The following is a 9,547-nucleotide window of genomic DNA, read 5'->3' on the forward strand; positions in this document are numbered from 1 at the left end:
TCTTGGTGACCTAGCCATTGCAGCCTTAGTGATTTTATAAATCTTACTATATCTTCTCCTTTAATAAGTTGGTTGATATCATTATATCGAATTCTCCACATGCCGTTATCTAAAACAGGTCCGTAAATTATTCTCATTATTTTACGTTCAAATTTCCTTAAAGAATCTTGGTCTGATTTTGTCAGTGTCCGAGTTTCAGTGCCATATGTAACAATTGGCCTTATTAATGTTTTATATAGCTGTATTTTATCTGTCCTGGTTAATATTTCACTTTTTAGCAATTTCAGATTTGCAAAATATGCTTTATTCCCTGCTTGAATCCGGTATTTTATTATGGCACTCATTTTGATTTCATTATCCATTATATTTCCCAGATCGCTAATTGATATTTTTTTAAATTTTATTGGGTTATTTTACGATGCTGTATCAACATTAGGTTATTTAGCATCTGAATGAAATGAAGGTGATAATGCCGGTGAAATGAGTCCGCGTCCAGCATTTGCTCGTATTGGGTTGAGGGAAAACCCCGGAAAAAACCTCAACCAGGTAACTTGCCCTGACTGGGATTCGAACCTGGGCCACCTGGTTTCGTGGCCAGACGCGCTGACCATTACTCCACAGGTGTGGACTTTCTAATCGATATAGTGATCCTTAATAAAAGGATAGCTAGTATGATAGAAGACAATTTTAACTGTTTCTGTTCAGAATTATCCAACAAACTTTATAAATTGCCATGTTAAAACATTTTGGTACATTTTATTGGCGTAATTAGATAGTCTACATGTTTATTTACATACATTAAGCGTCACACTAAGTATAATTGCTTGCTTATCTTAACATTCAGCAAACTAATTGTCCTCCTGTAAGAACATGAGCTGCACTCCAGGGTTGCAACCCTAAATGATTTATGACAAGTTCTATGAACTTTTTTCTTTTGTAACAACTCTCTTTAAATTTCTGTTTGTGCACAAGGGAATGCACTATGAAATTTTCTAACTTTTCTATTTTAAAAGATAATGTAATGAAATTTGAACAACATATTACTGTTTTTTGGAATGTAAAACTAGAAATTTTTAAGCTTTCATAGTGCATACTATAGCTGCAAGACGGTTTATGGCAATGGAGCATTGGAATTTAGCATGTTAAGCAAGGTTGGTTGTTGTTGTTGTTGTTGTTGTCAACTGTCCGAAGACACGTCTGAACCTCACAAATGATACCAACATGGCACCACTTATGAGGCAACTAGGCCAGGAGATAATGGGGTAGGGTGACCAGTTCCTTTCCCTCTCCATTGCATACATTGCCGATTAGCTATATATTACACTAGTCAGACTTCAGATTTGTGCAAACAATTTTATTGCTCTTCCTCTGACACTTATCGTCAAGTGAGATGTACTGCCTGATAATAGATGTAGAAATCAAGACAGAATCTCTGAGGTAAAGCAAGGGTAATGTTCAAAATTTTGTTTTTTGAAGTCAAAAATTGAATTTAATTTATTCCATATACTATACAGTATTTACATGGCTTATAAGTAAAATATCTTTATTATTAATGCTCCATTACCTCAAATATACATTGAAGAACATGTGTTCAAAAAATCATTAAAATCTGTGCATTAGTTTAGGAGAAAATTCATTTATAGTGCAAGAATGCATTAAAAATTTAAATTCCAGAAAACTGCATTTAAAAGTTTATGTGTAGAGAAAAGTTACCCATCAGTGATTATGGTTAAAATCCTCCAGAATTATAGTTACTTCCTTCCTGTTGCTTTTTTCTGGCTTCGTCCTTCAGTTTGGCCACCTTCACCTGTCTGTATTGTTGATATCGACTTGTAGCCCGTAGTTGCAACACATTTTCTGTCTCTTCTTGACCATATTTGTTTTTACCTGAGATAATCCAGATTCCAAAAGTTTTTCCTGCATGGTCATATTACACCCACTGTTGTACTCGCATACTACTTCTTTTGGATAAAAATGTCTCCTTTGGGCATTTTCTCCAGATCATATTATGTAGAGATTCGTTGAAATTCAGGGTGCGGCCAAGTGTGCAATGCTCTAATGCTAGGTTTACACGGCGACAGTTTAGAGCGAGAAAAGATCTAAAGTATCAGGACAGTTCTCTAAAGGAGTGTTTACACGGTGACAGAACATAGCTTCTCTAAACCCATTAGCGAGCTCTCATGAGATTTATATAATTCTAAACTCTAATGTTACTCTCCGGACCGTTTACATGGTGCAGACAGTTTAGAGTGAGAGAAAGTGTTGCGAGCATATAGAAAAGAACAGGCTGGTCAGTGCGTTTACAACTACAGCAGAAACACAACGTTTTGCGGCGGCTGTAGTGTGAAATTCTTCTGAATTGAAGAAGGCAGAGGAGAAATATATCTACGTGGGAAAAACCCTGGATATCTCGCCGGAACACGCATGGAGCCTATACATCGGACCTGTAATTGGCAAAAAAGACACAACTATGAGGATTGCCATTAGTATAAAGGAAAGGCTGTTGGTCACATTACGCTTCCTAGCAACAGGTTTGTACCCTAAACACATTATTTTGTTGTTCTTAACAGAATAAATTATGAAGAATATTAATAATAAATAAACATATGAAAAGGGTAGACTACATTGCTCATGTAAAATGTATTAAGTTTCTTTCATTATGTTCGAAAAGATATGGTGTATGAATTGAACAACAGGAAGGTAGTGCCTGAGTTTATAACAGGGCTATAGAAAGAAGGGCTGGCTCAATGCTTTGTTGTTCAGCTTGCCGCCTTGAGTCTCTCCCTCTAGCCACCCCACCACTTTCTGACGTCACTGCGGTACAGTTGGTCTCGGTGAGGGTTGCAGTTACGAGTGTTGAGAAATGTAATTCAAGTTCACGTGCACCGTTTCTTAATGTAGGCCTATCTGGTTGTGTAATGAGCGTATATAACAGTTCTTTATGTGTTGAATAATTATAAAGGTACAGTATTACATTATTAATGATAGTATTTTAAGTTTAAAATTGGTGAATTGTGCTGTAGCAAACTGTTCGAATGACTCTCGTCACACTCACGAAGTAATTTATCACTGTTTTCCGAAAGACGTGCTTTTAGCTAAAGAGTGGGAAAGCAAGTGTCATAGGCAGGACCAAGTGAATATTAAGTGTGCACGTATCTGTAGTGATCATTTCGAAAGTGTGACCGATTATGAAGATGATATGAAGAACAGGCTTTTGGGGTTAAAAGAAAGGAAAATATTGAAGAAAAATGCGGTCCCATCTCTAAATATTCCAAGTTCCAAGGCTGCAAGTGACTCAAATCGAGACGATAGATATCAGAAGAGAAATATTCGGAAAGCTGCTCTTAATCACCTTCAGACATCGAGTCCAAAGAAGCCAAGATTAGAACATAGTACCGGCAGCTCTGAATATGTAAATATTACACAGGGATTTGAAGAAACATCTGTAGCGTCTGAAGTACATTGTCTGAAGTGTGATGAACGCGGAAAACAAATTGGTTTACTGAAAAAAAGGTAAATATTTTAGAATACAGTATTAAAACTTCGCAGTCAAACAATAAAATACTGAAAAACAATGTTAGGAGATTAATGCGAAAAAAAGTAACTGTTCCTTATAGAACAAAGACAGACCACAAATCTAGAATTATCAGTAAGAAGTGTTGTACTTTTCTTCGAAATATGGAAAATATTTTTACAGAAAATCAAATTCAGGCTGTAATTTCTCAGAAGAAAAAAATTATTTGGTCTTCAGAGGATATAAGTAGAGCAATTGTAATACGGGCAATTTCCAGAAAATCTTTCGATTTTTGGAGAGAAAGAATAGGTATTCCACTTCCTTCTCCAGCGACTTTAAAGAGATGGTGCTCTGGGTTCCAATGTCGCCCTGGAATTTTACATAATGTTTTGCAGCTCATGTTCGACAATTCTGAAAATCTTTCATCTTTAGAGAAACCATGTGTCCTTAGCTTCGATGAGATGAGCATCGACAGCCGCCTAAATTACCATCCTGGCATGGATAAGGTGTTTGGACCTCATTCTAAGGTTCAAGTAGTACTTGCTAGAGGATTGACTGCACCTTGGAAACAACCTGTGTACTACAATTTCGACACAACCATGAATAAGGCATTGCTCTTTGACATAATTGTACATATAGAGAGAACTGGGATACTTGTATCAGCAATTGTTTCAGATTTGGGGGGGGGGTGCAATTTGTTGTGGAAAGAGTTGGCAATATCACCTGAAACCTCGAGTTTCATACATCCCACTGATTCGTGTCGAAAGGTATGGGTTTTTGCCGACATGCCACATTATCTAAAGCTACTGAGAAACCATTTGCTTGACACTGGTTTAGAACTTAAAGATGGGACAGTTATAAATAAAGACTTACTGATCGAAGTTCTAAATGAAGATGGAAAGGAAGTGAAATTACGTTATAAACTTAAGCCTGAGTTTCTCTTCCTTAAAGGAAATGAGAGACAGAAGGTTGGCCCGGCTAAAACTGTTTTCTCAAGAACAGTTGCTAAAGCAATATCCACTTTAACTGGAAATGAAAAGGCATCAGAATTTTTTCAACTAATAGATTCATTCTGTGATATAATGAACAGCAACAGTCCCAATTTTTCATCATCTCATCCAATGAAGACCGCCTTTGGTTTAAATTCTTGCATGTCAGAGCAGTTGCAAGTGCTTAGTGACGTGAAAGATGCAATATTTCATATGAGAGTTTTAGGTAAAAAACACTTACTGCCTTTCCAAAAGGGGATATTGGTGTCAATTAATTCCTTGTTGGGTCTACATGAAGAAATTAAACGTAAGGGATTGACTTACGTAATGACTTGCCGCCTAACTCAGGATGTACTGGAAAGTCTCTTCAGTCAAATTAGAGGTCTCGGGCATTTTTACGACCATCCAACTCCAACAGACTTCATTTTCAGACTGAGACGCCTCCTACTTTCTAACAAACTTCCCCTTCCATCTAATAAAACTAACGTTACTGAAGATAAGGATTGTCAACTAAAACCATATTTAACAGCAAACATGTTGCAATCTGCCTTCGGGATTGATGAGGTGAATATTATTGCCACTGAAAATAATGCAACATTGAATTCTGTACTCTCCGATGAAGATGATGAATTAAGGCCTATGGAAGGAATAGAGGATGCAAACCAAGAAGATCTGAAAAGCTGGGCAGAAAGTGAAGCTCTGAACTACATTGCTGGCTACATAGCACATAAAGTTAAAGAAAAAGATTCATCTTTAGGCCAGAAAACAAAAACCTTAGGTGGTGAAAACAACACTTGGGTGGGGATTTTGTCTTACGGTGGATTAACTGAACCTTCCGAAGAGTGGAAAAAAAAACTATACAAATGTTTGAAGTTGAATTTAAAACCATGCACGGGAACTCCATTGACAAAGAGGAACAAGTGATACAACGTTTCAAAACATTGCTAGAAACTAAGTTTTCAAACGTGTGCTCCGAGGCTATCAAACTATATGCACGTGTGAGAACATTTGTGAGATTGAGGTCCTTGAATCGGGGGCAGAGAGCAGAATTCCTGAGGAACAGCGCTAAGAAGAATGTCAAGTGGATGAAGTCATCTAGAAAACAGTAACTTCATTAGATGAGTGAAAAAATAAAATTAGCTGAATCATTATAGAACGAAAGTAAGAATAACGTTGATGTACTTGATAATTTACCAATCTTATGAAAATTGATTACTCTGCCACCAATATACACTGTACATCCTTAACCAGGGGCGCATTTTGCGGGCTACCGGCGGTAGCCCAAGGAAATTACAAAAGAAAAAGTTTGTAATATAACATAATGTAATAATTTTGTATTATTAGTTTTACCATAGTAATTAAAATTAAAGTAATTGTTAGATATATTTTGTGTAATAATAGGGTCAGCGGTAGCCCAAACCCTTTAACCAGTATACGCCACTGTCCTTAACTATTACTTAGCAAAAGGTAAACATTTGTTCCATTATTTCCATATAATGTAGTTAGCTGATTATTTAAAACCCTTTGATTTCATGCACTTAAACCAGGAGTGAAATTATTGGTTATCGAAATAATGATAATAATAATAATAATAATAATAATAATCATTCAGAGTTTTCTGTATAAGGGCAGATCTTTCACTGCAAACCCAAAATTATCCAATCTCCCCTATTTTCCGCCTTCTTAGTCGCTTCCCTATATCTTAATGTTATAATCTGATATCTTCTGTCCCGAACTTTACTCCTTTCAGTAAGCAGTTTCTCTTAGCCAGTGACGCAGGCAATTTCGTTTTCTCTTCCTGATTAGTTTCAGCATTATTCTTCTCCATCCACTCTTTCTAGCACAGCTTCATTTCTTATTTTGTCTGTCCATTTAATACGCTCCATTCCAGACATAATATAATATTCATTCCTTGATAGATTTTTGCCCAAGGTCAGATCTTTCACTACAACCCCAGCAGTCATGTATATTTATAATATAATACAATTATAATACATAATATAATATAATCTATATATATAATTTGAACTGGTAATGGAATTTACGTGAAAACGGCTGGACGGATTTTAATAAATGGCCCCTCATTTTGAAGCTTGGAACTCAAAAAGTTTTTCGGAAAAATAGTAGTTTTCAGTGAAATGTCAATTTTTAAACATAATTTTTCTATTTTCCAAAATCCATCTGTCGTCAGTTTTGAGAACTAGCTAATAGCATTCACGGCCGACTTGATATACCCTTCGCTTTTTTGTAGAGGAGAAGCGAAGCGAGCATCAAGTCGGCCGTGTTGCATTTCAGAATAAAACAAAACACATACCACAGTCTAATACTTACAGTCCAACGAGTTAGATACTATAGAGAGGCTAAAGACCTCTGATAAGCGCTCCCTGCGGAGGCCAACAGTACTATGGATCGTTCCCTAAAAAACATGGCGTCTTTAGTACCGCCAGCCTCCGCAAGGAGTGCTTATCAAAGGTACACTGTAACGAGTTGGTACATGTATTATATTTTTCAGATACATCAATATTTAATTTAAACATTTCGCTATAGGTTTTGTAAAAAGCTGATTTATAAATGAAAAAGTAATAATTAAGACTTTAAAATTTCCAAAAATGTCTCATTCCCTCGGATTTAAATGAAATGTACCGTAAATCATAATATTCGTTGCTGGATAATTAAACCCTCTCAATACAGGTACCATGGCCGCAGAGAATTATAAGATAAGACGGACTGAGCATAAGCGAAATATCTGCATTAATAAGTTTGTACCATCAAGAGTTTAGTATTTATTGTGTTTATAGGGCCTACTCCAATTTTCTTTTTATTAATGCGTTAGGGCTCTTTTTGTTACCAAAGAGGAAAGTTAGCACTTGCATCACACACAATTTGTCATTATTGTTCAAAATAATGTAAGAACAGTTTTATTCTGCAAAAGCCTCTGCTTAGTTGCGAGACACGTGTGAGATCAATGCTTGTTTCAAATTATATTAGATTACACGATGTCGCCATCACGCGAAAAGAAGTGTACCTAGCTGTGGCTCCTGTTGTTTCTGATAACAATGTTAATCGTAAATATCTTATCGTTTCAATAAATGTGGTGAGTTATGATCATGAGTAACTTTCTATTAGTGTCATTCTTTAATTATTATGTTGCATGCTAAGAGATTATTGGTAGTTTTAATGATTTCAGTTTTCAAAAGTTCTCTGTGTTAATTCCAATTTCAAATGAATTTTTCTCAATAACTTAATTACTGGATTTTTTTTTAATTTTCGCCACTACCTTTCCTATATTTTACTCCTATTAGTTACATACGTCGTCTCTCTTGAAATCACCTGGTGAGCACTGAATTACATGATTTCATATTAGGTTAGACTAGCTGTAAGGTAATTAAATTTGTGACGAAGTCAAAAAATTATTTATTTTTCTTCTGCCGATTAAATTCATCCGTCTTTAGGTGCTTTGCTTTGGTTGCATCGAGTATAGCTTGTCATTTAGTATCTGGGCTATATTTAGTGAAACTAATAAAACATAGGCCTACAGCTGTTATAAAACGTAAAGTTTTGTGTGTATTTTACTTTTTACTTATTAACATAGTCTTAATATGTAACTCAATTCACAATAATACTAACTTCATCAAAGTCATTTCCTACAACATCCGAGCCACGCCCCTTTGTTTTGACTAACCGAAACATGGCGGACCAATGATCAATTGTCTTCAACTTTCTGAGATCTTTGTCCTCTCTATAGTATCTAGCTCGTTGTTACAGTCACGCAACTCATACGTATAAAATATGCCAACATTTGACAGCTGGCGCGACAGTAGCCCTCTAGCGGCAGGCAAGTTAACCCTGGATGAGTAACATACAATTCTAGGAATACAATGTGTAACGTGGGGTATTATTTTACCCCTATTTAGAAACATTTATTTAATTGTTAGAAATATTTCAAATTTTATTAAAAACAGATGAAAAAGGTAAATTAGGATGTGAACAATCAATTATACCTGGATAATTAAACCATAGGTAACAATAAGCCACTTAAATTTGAACATTGTTGAACTACAACATTTTTTTTCTGAATTCTGAATCACTCTCTTGTTTGTTGTTTCATTGTTGTTTTTAACGTTTGCACTGCAGGCATAACGAAATTTTGTGATCTTGGCAAACAGTACGCTTACATTCACTGCACTGTATCTTGCTTTTGCGGTCCTTGCTTCGAGGACAAAGATGACACCGACGTTTCGCTCCTTCTCCTTGAAGCGTGGTTGATGTCTCAGGAACGTTTTTGCCTAGTTGATCAGCAATGTTTTCTCTGATGAGACGTGGTAGATTCTGCATCACAAGACGCTTTTCCATTCATGGAGTCATCGTTGCTTCCCCCAAAGACAGAAGAAATATTTCCCTGGGTTGCACGTGAGCTCCAACAGTTGTCATGTTGTGGCGTAGTATGACATAGGCATTCAAGCATGATGAGTTGATTATACCATAGAAGACACAAAGTGGCCATCTCTGTGTCTTCCTATTGCAGCTGTAGGTGCTACACATCTGATCGAACATGCCAACTACACCTTTCGTTGAATTATAAAAATCAATTATCTCAGGAAGTCCTGACTCGGATACAGAAGCTCCTTGATACATATTACAAAGAAGTAGTACATACTTTCCTTTCTTCGGAACATACGACAAAAGGATGAGTTCGTTATCAAAGGCAAACATACGTGTATTCTCGTTTCTTCCTCTAATGTCTATCATTTCTTTAGGGATTTGTAGTTTGTTTTTCCTCAGCGTGCCCACCATTGTCAATTTACGTTGTGCCATAGCCTTGAATAATGGACTAGAGCTGAACCAATTGTCAACTGTAATGTTTCTATTGGTGCCATGTATTGGCTTTGAGAGTTCTTCAACAAAGAATTCAGCAAGTGGTTTGCCATTTGTATTCATTGTCTTTCCGGTATAAGGTATTGCAGTGAGCATGTAGCCGGTTTTTGCATCACAACACATCACTGTCTTTATGCCATATTTGGCTGGTTTATTAGGAATGTACATG

This window comes from Periplaneta americana, chromosome 10 (genome assembly GCF_040183065.1).
Source record: "Periplaneta americana isolate PAMFEO1 chromosome 10, P.americana_PAMFEO1_priV1, whole genome shotgun sequence".
In the NCBI taxonomy this organism is placed as follows: domain Eukaryota; kingdom Metazoa; phylum Arthropoda; class Insecta; order Blattodea; family Blattidae; genus Periplaneta; species Periplaneta americana.